The sequence below is a fragment of the Artemia franciscana genome, chromosome 8, assembly GCF_032884065.1.
Source record: "Artemia franciscana chromosome 8, ASM3288406v1, whole genome shotgun sequence".
NCBI lineage: Eukaryota > Metazoa > Arthropoda > Branchiopoda > Anostraca > Artemiidae > Artemia > Artemia franciscana.
In genome coordinates this window covers 12,326,427-12,347,622 of record NC_088870.1, presented here as the reverse complement: position 1 = coordinate 12,347,622, position 21,196 = coordinate 12,326,427, and the positions used below count along the sequence as shown (strand labels likewise).

Here is a 21,196-nt window from a genome sequence, read left to right as displayed (position 1 = left end):
TACGATTCGCCCATTGTTTACCTGCAGGTTCTATCATTAGGATAAAAGGAAATTATTAGTCCTGGGTGTATCTGAAAAGGCTAAGAATATTAAGGTGAAACTTTTGAGAATGTTGAGGAGTATGTCAAACTGAGTCAAAAGGCACTATGCGCATCCAGTTTGTCAAAAAGTAGAATCTGCAATGTCTTAAGAACGGCTGGGGGTATTAACTTGAAACGTTCAGGACATATTCAGGAGATGTTGAAAAGTGGTTCGAGGGCTGCCAGCCTCCTTCCCAATATCTTTTTGCCACCTTCCCTCGAAAAACATCTGATCAAAATTTTGAAATAGCCATCTTGCCCAAAATAATCAAAAGGTCAAATAACTATGCCTCTGCGGGTGACATAACCCCCACAGCTCCTGGGGAAAGTATTATATGCTATATGATTGGTCCATAGTTTATACATATTGGTTATTGGGAAAAGGGGGGATAGTGGACCGTAAGTCTTCAAAAATGCTAAGGGTATTACGGTAAAACTTTGAGAAAATGATGAGGGGAACGTCAAGCGAAATCAAAACACATCATACGGTTAAGGATATTGTTGAAACTTTAAAGACATGTCCAGAGGGTTCGAAGGCGTTTACCCCATCTCTCGGAAAATATCCCCAGTGGAAAATACCCCCCCCTGAAAATACTCCTGCGGAAAATACCCCCTAGAAAATTGGCTTTTCCGAATTTGATAATTTTATTTGATTTTGTTTTACTATGAGTGAGTTTATGTGTTTGTTTTTTTTTTTGTTTTTTTTTTTTGCTGAGAAGTGAGAAAATTTTACATACCAAAAGTATGTTAAATACTTGGAAAAAAAAACAGCATATCCATTTTTGTTGAAAAGAATTCCATATGAATTTATGCAAATTTTTGACAGTAGCGGTCGTCAAATTAAACACAAAAAAAAGAAAAAAAGATATGGGGGAAAAATTACCAAAATTAAGCTAAAGGCACATGGCCACAAATGTTTAAGAAGCTTTAATCTCCTTGAAAACCAACAAGTTCTTATTGTTTAAGTTTATACTGACAAAAGAGTTGTCAAATTTTACGAGTTAGTTTTTCTTATTTTCCAAGTGTAAAACTATCACAAATCACGTAAATGAACCCTATATATAAATAATAAATAACCCCATATAATAAATTAATGAACCCCAAACGAAACGATCAAAAATTAGAATGAGTAGGGCTGACAACCCCCATGTCTTCTAAAGACCAGAATTTAATTTGCATTTTACTAAGAAAAAGAATAACCGTAGATTGTCAGTTTAATATACATATGCTGGTATTTATTCCTTAAAATCTTAATAATATTTGATTTATTAAAGTTATAAAAGTGAAAAAGCTTAAATTTTTTTCAGTAAAGTACGAATTATGTTCTGGCCTTGGCAAGGCATAGGGGCTTTGAGCCCTACTCTTGTTAATTTCTCCTCTTTTTGAGTTTTACTCAGTTATTTATTGTAATTTCTGTTCGTTTTGGGTTTCATTTATTTACTGATTCCAATTTGCGGTAATTTTACTTTTGGTAGATTGTTTGATTCTACTTTTGCTCATTTTTAGTTTAATGGAGTTCTTTAGTTTTCTTTGAAAAACTTATTTTGTGGAAAGAATATACCCTGAAGGTGTAACGTAATAATGTAAGCCGTTATTGTGATATTTAGGTTTGGTGAAGAGGGGTAGTTGACTTCCATCACTTTTGACTCTTAAAAGGGATCTAGAACTTCCAATTTCAACGAAATAAGTCACCTCTAAAGTTTATACAGCCATACCTTTCATAAGAACCTTAAATGCCCCTGGGGCATAACTTACAACAATCACCCCCAGGCTCTGGTGGTTTATATCAACCCCAAAAGCTTTGTTCTATGATCTTGGCACTATTAAAAAAAGAATTTGGGGAAATGATGGGGGTGGGGAGGTTGCTCTCAAATCACTTTTGATTCTTAAAAAGGGTACTTTAACTTCGAATTTCAAGTCGAATCAGCCCTATTTGAAGTTTATACGATCACCCATTGCATAAAAACATTATATGCCCCAGGGCAAAACAACCCTATCTCCAGTGCACTGGGGAGTTATCTCAGCCCTAGAGGCATTGCTATATATTTGGAACAAAATTGCTATCTCACAATTTCAATCAGATGCGTTTGGTGAAAAGAGGGGTAAGACTCCGCCCTTAACACTGATAGAAATCTTAAAAGCCATTTTATTCAGAATAGTCAAAAAGTCTTATAGCTATGCCACTTTGAGCATTTGTGACTTTAAACTAACTGTGATAGCGAATACTAGCGAATGCGACTGCTTGTGACTCTGACTAAGGCTACTTCCTATTGGGACTATGACTAAGACTGCATGCACCTGCGACTATTTGCAGCTGTTACAACTTGCGACCGTGATAACTTCTGACTATGACTGTTTGCAACTGCAAGTACTTAAGCCTACGAATACTTGCGATTTAGACTATTTGCGATCCTGACAACTTACGACTGCGACTGCGGCGACTTTCGACTGCAAATACGAACGCAACTCGACTGCTTCTACGGCTACTAAAGACGGTGACTACTTGCAACAGCGACTACGATTACTTGCAACTGCAAGTGCGATAACTTAAAGGATATTATGCCGTGTCTACAATATCCCAAGAATGTTTAAATTTTCAGGAAATGCTGAGGGGGAAGTTGAAATAGACCAAAAGACACTCATTAGAATTAATAAATTCGAATCATATATTTTAAAGCATAAGCAAGAAAAATATTCATTTTATCAATCAATAACAATAATTTGGCAACTAAAAACGAGCAAAAATTAATTGAAAAAAAAAATCCGAAAAAGTAGTTTTTACAACACTGAAAAAAAAAATTACAGTGCAATAAAATCTAGAACTGCTGAATTTCTATAAATTAGTGCCATTACACATTAAATATTTAGTTTATGTTCATTAATTATTTCCAGTCATCTTGATAATTATAGTGATTTATTTTTTATTTGTCGTTATTGTTTTGAAAAAATCAAGCACAGTGTTCAAAATACATATAGTTTTTAATAAAACGCAAATGATACAATAGGCTTAGAACTTTTAGGGCCAGGGGAGCAGAAAGAGGGCAGTAGCCAAACTCCTGTTTCTTGCAATTTCTATTCGTTTTATGTTTAACTTGGATATTCAATTTAATTTTTACTCGTTTTAAGATTTATTTATTCATCTATATCAGATCTTGTTATCGTTATGTTTGATATGATAATTTAGTTTAGTTTCTATTTGTTTTTAGCTTCATTTATTCTTTGATAGTATTTTCTGGTCGTTTTGATTCTGAAATATCACAGGACTTTATTTTTGCTGGTTTAGAGTAAGCATCGGCACTGTTTCTGTTTTTGAGAAAAACAGAAACAGAAAAAAACAGTTAGAAAAAAAACAGAACAGAAACAGAAACAGGTCAAACAAAAACAGGTGACCTGTTTCTGTAATCTATTCTGTTTTTTGAAAAAACAGAAAACAGCTGTTTTTTAAAAAAAAACAGCTGTTTTAACAGCTGTTTTTCCTGTTTTTTCCTTACTTCTTCTATTTCTAATAGGAAAGAAAACATCTTCTTGTTAAATCCTTGTAGTCACATACAAAAGATGAGCAACTTCGTGTAATTCAACACACTAGCGTATTTTTAGGGGGGGGGGGGCGAAATTTGTCATAAAATGTGTCCAATCGGGTGATACCAACGCTATATTCCTTTCAAGCTTAAATGTCATTTATAATTGGCAATTTACCCTAGTTGCTCTTAGACCGTTGCTTTAGCGGTAAACCATTGCTCAAAGCATATACCAACACTATATTCACCGCTTAAAGCACGGATGCTTTCAAGCCGAGGCTACTTAGACCGCTGCTTGCTAATATATACCAGACAGACACAGAGTCATCCCATCTAGCTTATGTCCACCGCTTAAGTTAGAGGCTATTTAAACCGTCGCTATAGCGGTAACCCATTGCTCTAAGCAAATACCAACGCTCTATAACGCTCTATGGTTAGACCATTGCTCAAGTGGTAATAACCCTCCGCTACACACATACCAAGGTGTCTAGGTTCACCGCTTAAAGTACGGATGCCTTCAAGCCGTGGCTTGTTGGACCGCTGTTCTAGCGGTAACCCATTGCTCTAAGTAAATACCAACGCTATATTCCTCTTTTATATAGGGTTTCATTGAGCCCATGTTTGCCGCTTAAAGCACGAATCCTTAAAGCCGTCAATGGTTAGACCGTTGCTCAAGCGGTAATAGCCATCCGCTACACATATCAAACAGTTCGTGGTAACGAACTGTAGTAAGGAGCGATCCGGCTCAATAGTAACCAAAACTCTAAAAAATTGAGTTTTGATATCAATAGCTACATCAAAAGAATCGCATTTTAATGCTGATTTTAAATATATAAGTTTCATCAAGTTTAGTCTTATCCATTAAAAGTTACGAGCCTGAGAAAATTTGCCTTATTTAGGAAAATAGGGGGAAACACCCCCTAAAAGTCGTAGGATCTTAACGAAAATGACACCATCAGATTCAGCGTATCAGAGAACCCTATTGTAGAAGTTTCAAGCTCCTATCTAAGAAAATGTGGAATTTTGCATTTTTTGCCAGAAGACAAATCACGGGTGCGTGTTTATTTGTTTGTTTTTTTGTTTTTTTTTTTTCCCAGGGGTCATCGTATCGACCAAGTGGTCCTAGAACGTCACAAGAGGGCTCATTCTAACGGAAATGAAAAGTTCTAGTGCCCTTTTTAAGTGACCAAAAAAATTGGAGGGCATCTAGGCCCCCTCCCACGCCCATTTTTTTCCCAAAGTCAACGGATCAAAATTTTGAGATAGCCATTTTGTTTAGCATAGTCGAAAATCATAATAACTATGTTTTTGGGGAAGACTTACTCCCCCACAGTCCCTGGGGGAGGGGTTGCAAGTTACAAACTTCAACCAGTGTTTACATATAATAATGGTTATTGGGAAGTGTACAGACGTTTTCAGGGGTATTTTTTTGGTTTTGGGGGTAGGGTTGAGGGAGGGGGCTATGTGGGAGGATCTTTCCTTGGAGAAATATGCCATGGGGGAAAAAATTCAATGAAAAGGGCGCAGGACGAATCTGGTCACGTTAGAAAAAAACGTCAAATTAAGAGCTTAATATACAATGCTGGGTGTTCGGATCCTCTCTATTATGGAGTATAATTTGAAAATAACACAACTATACGAGTGATAAAACATATATACCACAACCATAACTCAACTAGCGAAAGAACTGCTAAGAGATAACACAACTATAAAGCGAAAACAGGTGAAAACTAACGGGAAAATAAACGAACTAATAGGTGGAAGGGGCCCAGAGAAAAAATATAATCCTTTTTCAATTTTGAGCCTAACTTCTGCAAAGGATTAATAATGTCAGAAGCCCCGAAATACCGAATTATTTTCTTTTCAAACAGTTCGTGGTAAGGAACTGTAGAAAGGGGCGACCCGGCTCAATAGTAAACGAAACTCTAAAAATCGGAATTTTGATGCTAAAAGATACATCAAAAGAATCGAATTTTTACGCTGATTCTAAATATATAAGTTTCAATTAATTTTGTCTTTGTCATCAAAAGTTATTTGCCCTGAGAAAATTTGCCCTATTTTGGAAAAAAGGGGGAAACATCCCCTAACAGTCATAGAATCTTAACGAAAATCACACTATCGCATTCGGTATATCAGAGAACTCTCTAGCAAAAATTTCAAGCTCCTATCTAAAAAATGTGGAATTTTGTATTTTTTGCCAGAAGGACAAATCACGGGTGCGTGTTTATTTGTTTTTTTTTTTCCCAGGGGTCATCTTATCGACCAAGTGGTCCTAGAATGTCGTGAGAGGGCTCATTGTAACGGAAATGAAAAGTTCCAGTGCCCTTTTTAAGTGACCAAAAAAATTGGAGGGCAAATAGGCCCCCTCCCATGCTCATTTTTTCCAAAAGTCAACAGATTAAAATTTTAAGATAGCCATTTTGTTCAGCATAGTCGAAAACCATAATAACTATGTCTTTGGGAATGACTTACTCCCCCACAATCCCTGAGGGAGGGGCTGCAAGTTACAAACTTTGACCAGTGTTTACATATAGTAATGGTTATTGGGAAGTGTTCAGACGTTTTCATGTTTTTTTTTTGGTTTGAGGGGGTGGGGTTGATGGGAGAGGGCCTTGTGGGAGGATCTTTCCTTTGAGGAATATGTCACGGGGGAAGAAAAATTCAATGAAAAGGGCGCAGGATTTTCTAGCACTACTATAAAAAAAAAACAATGAAAAATAAACATGAAAACGTTTTTTCAAATGAAAGTAAGGAATAGCATTGAAATTTAAAACAAACAGAGATTATTACGCATATGAGGGGTTCTAAAATTACTTTAGCATAAAGAGCGAGGTATTTAGGAGGAGATAAATACCTCGCTCTTTATGCTAAAATATTTTTAGTGATTTCAACTATTTATTCTTCGGCCTATTTGATTCAGGGGTCATTCTTAAAGAATTGGGACAAAACTTACGATTTAGTGTAAAGAGCAAGGTATTAACGAGGGTACAAACCCCCTCGTACACATAATAAAAATATAAGAATATAAAAGTTTGTTACGTAAGTTAATTCTTAAGTTACGTATATTTTTACTAATAAAAGCGTTCGTTGAATATTAAAAGTTCTAGTAGCCTTTTTAAGTAACCGAAAAATTGGAGGGCAGCTAGGCCTCCTTCCCCACCCCTTATTTCTCAAAATGGTCTGATCAAAACTAAGAGAAAGCCATTTAGCCAAAAAAAATTAAGATACTAATTTCATTTCAATAATTTATGTGCGGAGAGCCAAAATCAAACATGCATTAACTCAAAAACGTTCAGAAATTAAATAAAAAAAACTAGTTTTTTTAACTGAAAGTAAGGAGCGACATTAAAACTTAAAACGAACAGAAATTACTCCGTATATGAAATGGGTTGTCCCCTCCGCAGTCCCACGCTCTTTACGCTAAAGTTTTTAATTGTTTTAAAAAGTAGAATTGTGGCAAAGAGTCAAACTTTAGCGTAAAGAGCGAGGGACTGCGGAGGGGACAACCCATTTCATATACGGAGTAATTTCTGTTCGTTTTAAGTTTTAATGTCGCTCCTTACTTTCAGTTAAAAAAACTAGTTTTTTTTATTTAATACCAACAGTAGAGACATTGTCATATGGGGTTCCCATCTAGCCCATGTCCACTGTATAGCGTTCAAGCTTCTCTCTCTTTCTCTATCTCTCTCTTTCGCTCAGATTTACCCCGCCGTGAATTAGCATGAGAGGTTGACTCTAGTTGAGCATTGTGGAGTGACATGCATGAGAGGAAAATTTTCAAGTAGTCAACCCGTAGTCAACGGGTTGACTCTATTTCGGCATTGTCAAGGGACATGCATGCACGGAGAGGTGTAGCATAAAAGGGGGACAGTCACAACGGCAATCAAAGGGGTAAAATTAACCTTGACTGGGTTGCCCACTTAATTGGACAATCGGTCTTAGCTTTTTTCTACAATTGGCCATGACTTTGACTTTTCCCACAACTATTCCCTTTTTGTTGAAATTCAAAAATCAACGGTATCATGGTATCATGCCCGCTAGATGTGCGTTTCGGTACGGTAGGTACGAGTAGGTATCATGCGTTTCGGTATCATGTCCGCTAGATAGCGCGGTATTTGAAAAAAAAAAACAGAAAAAAAACAGAAAACAGATAAAAAAAAAACAGAAACGGAAAAAAACAGATGAAAAAAAAACAGAACAGAAACAGAAACAGGTAAAACAAAAACAGGTAGCCTGTTTCTGTTTTCTGTTCTGTTTTTTGTAAAAACAGAAACAGAAACAGGCAAGAAAAAACAGAAACAGAAACAGAAAACAGAAACAGTGCCGATGCATAGTTTAGAGTTTAATATGGCACTATAGTTTGGGTTTTTCAAACAAAGGCGTTTGGAGGCAACAATGTCTCCGAAGGATTCCATTTGAAAATGGATACCGTAGCTAGAGTTTTTAAACGGAAGAGGTCCAGAGACGACTCTGATTCTAATGCCTTCCTCGAAAAACGGAAATTAAGTGAACTTTGGTTTTTCATACAGATGATAAAAAGACAACTTTGACTCCAATACATTCCGTTTGAAAAATAGGAACCGAAGAAATTGGAGTTTTGAAACAGAATTCTTCCGAGTTGCAAGCAAAAATGCAATTTGTTGGAAAGTAACCCCCCCCCCAAACATACGTCTGAGGGGGGGGGGGATAACGAAGGGAATATCCCTCCCAATTGACACCTCGTGAAGGATGTGCTAGCACCCTTTCCATGTTTTCATTTTATTTCCTTATAAACGGAATTCGTCTGAAAACTCATGTTTTGAATTCTACTAGACCTCTAACTTATAGATTCTAATTTGACTTCACAATACGCTTCCTTTTTGCTTAGAAACAGCTCAAAGAGAACCGCCAACATTAGAAAAGAATATAAGTTACCAATAAAAAGCTGATCAAGGAAACCGAACTGGATCAAATAAATTGTATGAAGCCCCACCAGCGAACTTCTAACGGCGTGTGGCAAATTCACCACTTATATATTTAATCGAATTAGACTCAAAAACAAAAAAGGACATTGTTTTTGTACCGGTTTCTAATTAGGTTAGAGTTTATTTTGAAGTTGAAAGGAAGTAGCACAAAGAACATGGGTCAGCCTGCGATTTAGCGACTTAATATGACTAATGTCGTATTAAGTCGTCTTATTGTCAGGCTCTTGGGCAGCCCAGAAGCTCTGATTCCAGGAACTACAGCATTTTGATTCTGTAGCAATTAGAGAGTTATTACATTAATAATAACAATTGGATACCTAAAATAAGAAAATAAAACGTGATTTTTTTTTCTTCTATTTGCTGTTAAATTTATGACTTGAAACACAATGCATTTGGATTACCGCAGCCAAAATATTACATTATAACTTCCACTTTACTGAAAACGTCATATGCTTAGAACGTAAGACATCCTTTGTTTCGAACTACACGGAGATCCCAAGCTTCATTTTGATTAGTGAAGTTGGTTTTTATTTTGTAATAGGAAGTTTTAACTAGAATATTAGGACCTACTGGCATAGTCCTGTCTGTGCGAAGAAATCGTCATTAATTCTGATCAGGTCCAGGCTAGGAACTTTTCATATGAAGACTGCTGAAAATTGGCTGTTATAATTAATTCTTCAATTGCGGTTATAATGAGCAAAATAAGCAAACATGTCTGCTTGTAAAGTAATTGGATCAGAACACTGGAAAATTTGAAGAAGCTTCTAATTCAAAAGCTTCTGAAACAATAATGATTACCCCAAGCCGATACTTAGTGGTAACAACCAAACTCAACCAATGCAGAGCAGTTCGCCAACAAAGGCTGCAACCTATTAAAGAGCGAACCACGGCCCATTGTAACAAAAGTTTAAAACACGTTTTGAACAAAAAACTTGATGTAATGAGAAAAAATTACTGTTTGCAGTAATTATTATTTCGATTAATCTTAATATTAAAATGTAATGGGGGAAAATAATTTATAAAGATTCCGAAAAGAGCCTAAAACCCCTAAAAATGGCGAGTGATACCCCTTTTTTCATAAAGCTTCAAATTCAAAAGCTTCCGAAACAATAATGATTACCCCAAGCCGATACTCAGTGGTAACAACCAAACTCAACCAATGCAGAGCAGTTCGCCAACAAAGGCTGCAACCTATTAAAGAGCGAACCACAGCCCATTGTAACAAAAGTTTAAAAACACGTTTTGAACAAAAAACTTGATGTAATGAGAAAAAATTACTGTTTGTAGTAATTATTATTTCGATTAATCTTAATATTAAAATGTAATGGGGGAAAATAATTTATAAAGATTCCGAAAAGAGCCTAAAACCCCTAAAAATGGCGAGTGATACCCCTTTTTTCATAAAGCTTCAAATTCAAAAGCTTCCGAAACAATAATGATTACCCCAAGCCGATACTTAGTGGTAACAACCAAACTCAACCAATGCAGAGCAGTTCGCCAACAAAGGCTGCAACCAATTAAAGAACGAACCGCAGCCCATAGTAACCAAAAGTTTAAAAACGTGCTTTGAGAAAAAACTGATGTGGTGATAAAAAAAAATACCATTTGTAGCTGATTCAGGAATGGTAAACATTATTTCGATTAATCAAAATATTAAAATATTATTGGGAAACAATTTTGAGGGAATTTTGAAAAGAGTCTGAAAACAGTCAAAAAATGGGGTCTGATTGAAATGGGAAGTAAAAAAAAAGATTAATAATACGGTATTGGACTATACAGTCCCTACTGACGGTGCTGATCTCCGTTTCTTGGCCCTTCAGTCAGGAAGCGCAATGGGGGGTTGGTGGCCAACCATCCTATGCTTTCGCACACCCTTCCTATTTACCTTCCCCAAATTTCTCCATGTACCCATTTAGCACTGGGTCAACTCTGGCTTACCCTAATGGCACTGACCCCTGTCCCAAGCTAAATAATTGGATACACGAGGATTCGAACCTAGTATACCAAATTATTTGGCTTAGGATGGGGGTCAGTGGCGTGACTCTGTAAGCTCAGCCAGAGTCAACCCAGCTCTATATGGGTACCTGGGGAATTCTGGGGAAGGTATTACGTTGGAATCGCCATTGCCGAGAAACCTAAACGGAAAACCTACAGTCCCCACTTTGAACAACTGGGAAAGCCTCTTTTTTGCATGGAAAACACTGATGTCCCTCTTTTCTTTTCTTTTTTTTCACCAAAAGTGGAGCACTGGAACATTAGATGGTCTCAGAGGGTCTCATTGGATGTGCCATTTGTCTCGCATTAGCCACGTGAATTTTCAGGAACGAATGCACTACCGTGCAGCATTACTTTCTCTGCACATGAAGGGGTGTTGATTGGGAGGGGCACTTGAACCCCCCCCCCTGTCTCGATTAGTTTGCCCAAGCAAATTTAAGATTCTCGGTCAACGATTACGACATTTTCTACAGAGATTAATACGCCAATGGTTGTTTCAACCCTGTCGACGTTTTCTGCGCTTCATAGGGGGATTAGGAGTTGAAACACATCTTTATCAGAATATCATAAATATAAGTGATATTCCTTTGCTTAAGAGAGCAATTTAAAAAATCCTTTATAGTGAGCAAATTTTTTTTTTTTTTTTTTTAAGGGAAGGTGGGGGACGTAAACGATTAGATAAATAATTATAGCCACTCGGGTTATGGGTACAATAGCAAAGTTGAAACCGATTAGTTCTAAAGTTTGTGGTGCAGATTAGGATGTGCAATTTGTATTAATCGTTTTTTGTACTTATTTTGTCTTGAATTATCCTATTGTCTTTTTGTCACCCCCTTGGACAAATTTTTTACTTCTCGGAGTGGCTGTTAATACTGATGCTGTTGTTTGGTATAATATATACATTTCTCTCTAGAAAAAGGCATCAGAATAAGAGTTGTCTCCGAAACCCTTCCGTTTGGAAACATCTGCTATGACACTTTAATTTCCATTTTTCAAACGCAACACTTCGGAGACTTGCTTCGTAAAGCTTGAACTTTTTAGTTTCGATAGTTCAAAAGAAATGCTTAGGAGACTTTGTTGCCTTCAAACGCCTTTTGTTTGAAAAGCTCAAATTTGTAGTTTTGACAGCTCAAAGGAAATGCTTCGGAGACTTAGCTGCCTTCAAACACCTTTGTTTGAAAAGCTCAAACTTTTTTTATTTCCATTTTGAAAAAAAAGGCTATGGACTCTAAGTTGTCTCTCAATACTATCCGTTTGAAAAACTTAAATTTTTACAGTTTTCGATTTTAAACAAAATATTTCAGAGCTGCCTTCAAACGCTTTTTGTTTAAAAGCTGCAGCTTCTATGGTTTTCGCTTTCAAGCAGTTCGTAATAATAAACTGTACGTAAGGAGCTACTAGGGCTAATATTATTCGAAATTCTAAAAAAGGAACTTTGATAAAACAAATTTAATACACCACAAAAATCGGCTTTCTCTTCTAAATCTAAATATATAAAATGTATTAAGTTTAATTTTATCCATAAAAGCAAAGGGCCTGAGAAAATTTCCCTGATTTTCAAAAAACGGGAAACGCCCCCAACGGTAAAGCGTTCTTAATTTAAATCACTTCATTAGATTTGTGGTATCAGAGAACCATACTGCAGAGGTTATTAGCACCTATCTATAAGAATGTGGCGTTTTGCACTTTTTGCAGACGTGTGGCACCAACTATTTGAATGTGTAGCATTAGACTCCGTAAATTTCATATATTTGGACTCAGCATAAAAAGCCAATTCTTTTGGTGTATCTATTGTCAGCAAAATTTCGTTTTCTAAGGTTCTGGTTACTATTGGGCCGAGCCGCTCGTTGCTTACAGTTCGTTACCACGAACCATTTAAAAAAATAGAATTCAGTGTCTATTTTGTTAAGGTTTCAGGAATGACAAGGAGTCAGGAATTTCTAAAACTGAGAAGTGTGATGGGAGTTTTTCACAGCTTGGGTCGATTAAAGCTGCATTCCTTTCTCCTTTTTTTCCAAATTTTTAATTAAAAAAATGAATAGTCTGATGCTCAAATAAAATTTAATTTTGGAAAATAGCAGTAATATTAATTTCTTCTTCACGATCGAAGAGACCAAAGAATATGGGTAATTTATAAATGGAAACCGATCCCAGTGCTCAACAAAAAATCACAAAAAAATCACAAGCGCCATTCACCGTTCGCTGTTTCTTGGCACATTTTGTCGAGGTGACCAATTGTTTTTTTTTCAAAAACTGAGATCAGACGCTGATTAAAACACCAATTTTCCCAATTATACTAACTAAACAAATTTGGCCTTAGTATTACAATAAAAAAACACTAAGAAACACCAATGATAGATGGCGTTGGTGATTTTTCTTGGACAGTAGAGTCACTTTCCACTCTTATAAGTTCAGATAGGAGCGGGGGGGGCTAACTTGCTTGCATATGGTCCTCACGTATGGGTATGTGAGCAGACTCAGCAAGAGGGACTTAATCAGCCCGAGATGCCCGATAAACCCAACTAGATGAGAACCCCTGGACGTGTATATCCTCCAGTTTCTGGTTTACTGCAACTTCTCCTCTGTCATTTCTAGCTCTGATTTATGAATAAACTTATAAGAATCCTGGTTTACATCCCATCGTCCTCCTTGCCATTTCTAACTTCAGATGTAGTGTTCACCAAGAGCTTCAACACCGTTCACCACAGAGGCTACGGAACCCAACACCAAACTCCCACGTCTACATGCATTCCAAAACCAAATTATTCTCCTCCCGCTACAGCCACTATGAACCCAATACACTCAGGGACAACACACAAAGATGAGCTTTTCTCGGTGTTTTCTTGGTCACTGAAGCGATGAGTGAGGAACACAGCTGAGGGTGGAATAACTACTGCGGATGTAAGCCATGAAGAAACCTTTGTCCGAAAATAAGATTAATTTGTCCAAAGCCGCCATAAATAGACGGGCCGAAACCTTAGCTCGCCACTCAGGAGGCTGCTACGTGAGATGGTGAGCAATCCAATCTCGTGTATTCTCAACAAGAACTGGATGGCAAAGTCCAAATATGGAAGCAACTTTGTTTTGTGTGAAGCACTGAACAATCTATCAGCCAAATGACTCTAAATTACTCCGATGTTGGTACCAGGCCATTCCACGATCAAGGGTAATGACATGGCAGATGAAGCAGCCAAGGCCGAGAGATCACTCACAGAGCCCATTGACCAGAACCCATCGTCTTCCTTTTTCATGGCTTCTGGAAAGCGACAGTGAAGAAATGGAGCAGAAGAAGATTGGAACAAAACTGGCATACGAAGGTGGGATGCAATGAGACTAAGCTTGTACTCCCAAAGTTTTATATCGCACTAACTAAAAATATACTACGAATAAGAAGGTCAGAGAGAATAACAGTAACTGAAGCTACAACAGAACGTGTATATTTTTACGCCATTGTAGATCAGTGATCTTTTCCTGTATATATACATAGAGTATCCTATATCTTCTGAGTCTAGTTTCATATCTGTTCTGAGTTGTGTCTAGTATACTTCTGGACTTTGTAAACAAAACCATTTTTGTACTATAGATTTTACGTACTTAGCCTTCCAATGGTTGTTATAGTATGAGCACTATTTGATAAAATAATCCATACCAAGAAAAACAACAATTAAAACGAGGAGTCATTTGACTGAACATTGTCCAACTAGTAGAAGAAACCGGCAGGAATTTTTCCTTGTTTTGAATGTCAAGTTTGAGGATGTTGTGGGGAAAGGAAGAGTTCGACAGTTTGCACAGAATATCGTAAGGGGAGAGGAATCAAATTCATTTAGGGTTCCTCAGCCATAATTAATTTTTTTTAAATAAACGGAGGCAACAGGCCTCTGAGGCCTGAGCCTTGATCCGGAAGATTTTTTAGGTCTAACCCGCAATAAATTACAAATTAATCTGATAAATTATATATACTCTTTGGTAGAAACCATAAACCTTATGCTTACTTACCACCGTATTGCTTAACACCATAACACCGTAACTAACTTACTTAACTTACCCTAACACCATATTGCTAAAACTGATTCAAATCTCGCAATTTTTCTTAACAGTATCGAAAATTGTCCATATTATACATTCAATAGATGACTTCACACATTATTCCATGTATTTAAGGCCTGGTTCCACCGTCCTTATCTTATAAAAAAAAAAGTTTGTTTATATTGGCTCATAAAAAAAAATTACGAACTAAAATTTGTTACTAACAATTCATTGAAACACATTAATTTGGCAGGGATTATAAAAAAAAGGACTTTCGAACGTCACCGAACATTTAAAGGAGCATTTCATTCTTTAAAATAAGCTTTAAAATCGAATTCAAAATTATAAATTTAAAATGCTGTCTGTGGTTATTTATCAAACGAAATGATAGGAGTGTTGAACGTGCGAAGGCTCCTTCGCCCCCCCCCCCCCACCCGAAATCACCATTTTTTAGTTTACTCAATATGTGCATAATATGTGTAAACTACCTCATTTCTACTTATGATAAATTCACATTCCCGAATGAATTCTATTGTGCGTGCTTGGTTTTTCATTTTACGACTGAGTAAAGATTTAAATTTTTTCACTTAGATGGCGTTGTAATATATACAATAAACAGGAAAACGTCCTGGGGATATTATCCCTAAAAGTTTCTCTGTTGACTCCTTCAAAAGAAGGTTCAATGGTCATCTAAAACCTCGTGATGGAGCGATGTAAAAGAATAGCGGCAAATCCATTATTAAAATGTACCTGGCACCGCAAAGTTAGGAATTAAGAAAATAATAAAATATAAATTATATGATTACTCTTCACTGTAATTAATATTTCGCTTAAACTGCTAAGAAACAACGTCAGCATCTCCCGACAGACAAAAGGATGTTAAGACTATTTCTCTTCTAAGTGACTAAACTTAATGCTATATAGTGACTTCAGTTGTCATTGAAGGTATTATACCCCTGATATAATAAAATCTTCTGCTATAAAAAACCCTGATATAATAAAAAGGTGCTTGGGTGAAATGTGGACTATGTTACTGAAATGAGATGATGAGCTAATTATTTAAGAGCCATGGCAAATCAAACAAAATATTCCAAAGTGATTTCTTGTTCTAAAGCCTACTTATGGATGAGTGAAAATCGTTGTGCCATGCCCTCAGAATCATAATAGTGAATGGCCTGGATGTCACAGTCCACAACAACTTCTCTTTTTTGTACCAATCACATCAAAATCAATTGGGTGATATTGAGCCAACTCATTGGATGACTCGATATCGCATTGTTTTAACCAACTCTATAGGGTCTTCAGTAATTTTCTTTTTTTATTTTGTCATGGATGTGGTATTTCTTTTCCCAAAAGCGAACGTAAAAGCGTACAGCTTGCTCCACGATTTGACCCTTCTTCAGAATATAGTTGTTCTGCAATTTTTGATTAGACTACCCCTATCCAAAAGAGGAAACAAGGATGGCGTCAGAGATCCATTCATTGAGATTGATATACAGAAAGAGCATACAGCCTACCACAATTTAAAAAAAAAGGACTGCCACTAATAAAAGATAAAAAGTTGTCAACAATTACTGAAGATACTTTTTTAATTAAATCCAAATCTAAATCTTTAAAAAATAAACTTAAATTGTGATCCTGAATAGAAAATTGTTCCAACAAAAAGCTATAAAAAATCTCATTACCCCCCCCCCCCACTCTTTAAAAACAAACGACCCAAACAATCAAAGGCCCTAGGACACATCAGCTTTTTTCGTTTGTTTTTCTTTTAGTGCGTATTTTTCACTGTATTTTCTCTTTTTTTTCCCTTTTCTTACTCTTTTATAGCACACATACTGTATGAGAGAGGTTACAAAAATATTATATCAAACAGCTCGTGATAACGAACTGTAAGTAGGGAGCAACTCGGCCAATTGTAACCAAAGCTACAAAAAAATAATAAAAATTAAAAAAACAAAGGAATCCGCTTTCTATGCTGATTCCAGATATATAAAATTCATTCAATTTAATGTTATCCATCAAACGCTAAGAGTCTGATAAAATTCGTCTGATTTTTGCAAAAAGGGGTAACCACCCCCAAATTTAAGGAATCTTCATAAAAATTGCACCATAAGATTCAGCATATCAAAGAACCATAGTATAGATGTTTCAAGCTCCCTATCTACAAGAATATGGAATTTTACATTTTTATTTTCCAGGAGAAGGATCATGGATGTATGTTTATTTGTTTTAGTAGTTTTTTCAGGGCTGATCGTATCGAACCAATAGTTCTAGGAGGTCATTAGAGGGCTTGTTTGAAAGAAAATTAAAATTCTAGTATCCTTTAATAGTAACGAAAAAGACTGTGGCACGGGAAAGTAGCGTTTTGTTGCCATTTTGAGGCGCCAAACTGGGATTTTGCTCAAAAGAGGAGCTAGTTGCTATTGATTGAAAACTCTGAGATAAACAGCAAATTTAAAAGTATCAAGAAACTATATGCTAAGCTCCTCAGTTGCAGATGACATAATGCCACACGGTGGCCTATTCGTTCCTGAAAATTGTGTTATCTTGTCAGTACAAGATAAATATGTTCGAATGCGGTGACGCATTCGAACTTAAAAGCTTCCTCCATGATTTTACCTTTCTTCAAAATATACATGTTTTGAATTCCACGATTAGGCTATCCCTCCCTCCTCCCTTTGATGAAACCTTGGACCCAAAAAATACAAAAAGTAGAAATTTGTGTCTCTTTTTGTCACAAAAAAAGAACCCGTATATGTGTTTGTTTTACTTTTTATTTTATTTTTGAGGGGTGAACGTATGGAAGCAGAGGTCCAAAAAGATAAAAAACAGCTCATTCAAAGAAAAATTGAAAGTTCTAGTGTCCCTTTTAAGCAGCCAAAACAATTGTGTCATCGCATAGTTGCTTTTTCTGCCATTTTTTGGCTTCACATTACGATTTTACCTCGAACAAATCTCTCATTTCCCTTCCTTGAGACTAGGCCTTAATAATGGTACTGCGGAGTGACATGCGGGTAGTGATATCTATTCTCTCTTCATTTCCAAGGACATTTTTCGTCTACATATTTATCATTGGTCGTAGGGGCCAGGGCCGGAAGCTAACACTGTTCACTAAAAAGCGACTCAAAATGGTAATATTTCTCTTTTACTACATATATACAATATTCTACTGTATTTAAACGTATGTTTACAATGTTTATATATCAGAGAGCCCTAATGTGGAGGTCGCAACGGCTTCAGCCACGCAGAAGATCGAAAGTTACGCAGAACTTTAATCCGTATAAACAATAACGCCCTTTTTTGTCCACTTGAAATTATATGGTAAAATATTATCAACAACTCATTCAACAAAACTTTTGCTCATCAAAAATATTGACTAATTATTCTATTTTGTCCAAATTATAATTTCAATCTAAAATTGTAATTCTTAAGCAGCAAAAGTGAAGAAGGAAGATCGTGGCTTATGGGGCCAGAACCCCATGTCATATCTTGGTTAGCCCTGGCCAAGATTTGAAAATCGATGAAAATTTAAATTAAAAACCAGGATTTTTCAACTAAAAGTAAGGAGCAACATTAAAACTAACAAGAAATAAGAGCTCATATGGCACTTGTGACGAGGCAAGAAGAGGTAAGAGCCAAGAGCTCATATGGTATGAGCTCTAACAAAATTCTAAGAATGAACAGATTGATTTAAAAGGAAAATCAGAGGCTTAATCGGGATTTAAAATAAGAGCTCTGAGTCACGATGTCAAAATTCATTAAGATCCGATCAAAGCTCGTAAGTTATAAATACCTCATTTTTTATAATTTTTCCTCTTCCATCAGCCGCCCAGACGGTCGAATCTGGGAAAACGACTTTATCAAGTCAATTTGTGCAGCTCCCTGACACGCCTACCAATTTTCATCGTCCTAGCACGTCCAGAAGCACCAAACTCGCCAAATCACTGAACCACTCCCCCCAACTCCCCAAAGAGAGCGAATCCAGTACGGTTACGTCAATCACGTATCTAGAAATACGTATCACGTATTTCTTATTTTATCCACCAAGCTTCATTCCGATTCCTCCACTCTAAGCTTTTTCCAAGATTTCCGATTTCCCCTTCCAACTCCCCCCAATGTCAACAGATCTGGTCGGGATTTGAAATAAGAGCTCTGAGACATGAATTCTTTCTAAATATCAAATTTCATTAAGATCCGGTTACCTATTCTTAAGTTAAAAATACCTCAATTTTTCCAAATTAACACCCCTCAGCTCCTCCAAAGAGAATGGATCCGTTCCGATTATGTCTATCACCTATCTAGAACTTGTGCTTATTCTTCCCATCAAGTTTCATCCCGATCTCTCCACTCTAAGCGTTTTGCAAGATTTCTGTTTCCCTCCACCAGCCCCCTATGTCCCCAGATCCAATTCGAGTCGAAAGTGGAGCATTTGAGACATAAGCTCCTTCTATATATCAAGCTTCATTAAGATCCGATCACCTATTAGTAAGATAAAAATACCCCAATTTTCACGTTTTCCAAGAATTCCGGTTTCCCCCTCCAACTCCTCCCAATATCACAGGATATGCCCCCCCCGCCAACTCCACCAAAGAGAGCGGATCCGATCCGGCTATGTCAGTCACGTATCCTAGACTTTTTTTTATTCTTCCCATCCAGTTTCATCCTGATCTCTCCGCTTTAAGTATTTTCTAAGATTTCTGGTCCCCCCCCACCGACTGCCCCTTCCACCCCCAATGACGCTAGATCCGGTTGAGATTTAAAATAAAGGATCTTAGTTACGACGTCCTTCTAAATACGAAGTTTCATGAAGATCCGATCACTCCTTCGTAAGTTAAAAATACATCATTCCGTTCCAATTATACGGCGGATATATAAATACGGCGCATCCGTTCCAATTATGTCAATCACGTATCTAAGACTTCTTCTAATTTTTCCCACCAAGTTCCGTCCCGGTCCCTCAAACCTAAGCGTTTTCCATGATTTTAGGTTCCCCCCAACTCTCCCCAATGTCACCAGATCCGGTCAAATCCGGTCAATGTCACCAGGTCCGATCAAGAGCTTTGAGACACGATATCCTTCTAAATATCAAATTTCATTGAGATCCGATCACCCATTCGTAAGTTAAAAATACCTCATTTTTTCTAATTTTCCAGAATCAACCCCCCCCCAACTACCCCAAAGAGAGCGGATCCGTTCCAGTTATGTCAATCATGTATCTAGGACTTGTGCTTATTTTTCCCACCAAGTTTCATCCCGATCTCTCCACTCTAAGCTTTTTCCAAGATTTTAGGTTTCCCCCTCCCACCCCCCCCCCCAATATCACCAGATTCAGCCAGGATTTAAAATAAGAGCTATGAGACACGATATCCTTCCAAACATCAAATTTCATTAAGATCTGATCAACCGTTCGTAAGTTAAAAGTACTTCATTTTTTCTATTTTTTCCGAATTAACTGGCCCTCGCTTCACCCCCCCCCCCCCCCCAGATGGTCAAATCGGAAAAAAAGACTATTTCTAATTTAATCTGGTTCGGTCCCTCATACGCCTGCCAAATTTCATCGTCCTAGCTTACCTGAAAGTGCCTAAAGTAGCAAAACCGGGACCGACAGACAGACCAACAGTATTTACGATTGCTATATGTCACTTGGTTGATACCAACGCCATAAAAACGAACAGAAAGTAATCAAAACATGACAGGAGCTCCCCCTCTCTCAACCCCTCGCTTTCTGATCTAAAGTTTGACTACTTGTTCCAAGTATTTAAGAAGGACTGCTGAAACAAAAGAGCCATTGAATTGGAATAAAAAGCTTTTTTAAAGCACTAAAATACTTTAGCATAATGAGCAAAGAGTTGATGAGGACAGGATACTGGTGTACCCTGGGATACTATACTAGTACGCCTGCGTGATACTATTTTCCCTCATGTATGGAAAAGTTTCTGTCTCTTTTACGTTTTAATGTTGCTCCATACTTTCAGCTGAAAAATGTGCATTTTTAATCAGATTATCAGAAGAAAATTTCCATGACGCTGGATTAAACAGATGGTGGCTTAAATTACTAGCTGTCTAGTAATAAAAAGCTGTGACACATGACTGGGCATCATTTCACATAGGGGGAGGGGGAGGAAAAACGTATTTTTTTTAATCAAGGCGGCAATTTTGTTATTCTTCGATTTTTTTCCATAAAAATAACAAAAAAAAATGGATAATAATTCCAAAGAAGGTACTTTCCAGAAAATAGAGGATCAACTGCCCCCTCCCCATCAATTAGCGCTTTGGCGTGACTAATTTTGGCTCTGCTTTTATAAGTTCTAAAATTAAGAGGCAAGTTAAACCTGATGACGATATCATAGTTAAGCAATATTACCATCTGGAACATTGATTTTAAAAAGTAAAAATATCTTACCTTGAACCCCTCCTCTTACAATGAAAAATTAATAGCACCTATACTTCAGTAATTCTGATCTATCCATGATAGCAAATTTATACATTCGTTGCTTAGAAAAATTAGGCTCCCAAAACTGAAGATCTGTCGAGTCAACTAGGCTATTAAAAAATTCTTGATCAAGAACTAAAAGCTATAATTTAGTATAATTAAAATAAAATTTAAACATAC

The 21,196-nt window shown here is 36.8% G+C and overlaps 1 protein-coding gene across 3 annotated transcripts in view; it reads right to left on the bottom strand.

Moving 5' to 3' along the window:
- LOC136029991 (protein neuralized-like) overlaps positions 1-21,196 on the bottom strand; it is a gene marked incomplete at its 3' end in the record, with an annotated part of 86,664 nt that overhangs the window by 58,488 nt on the left and 6,980 nt on the right.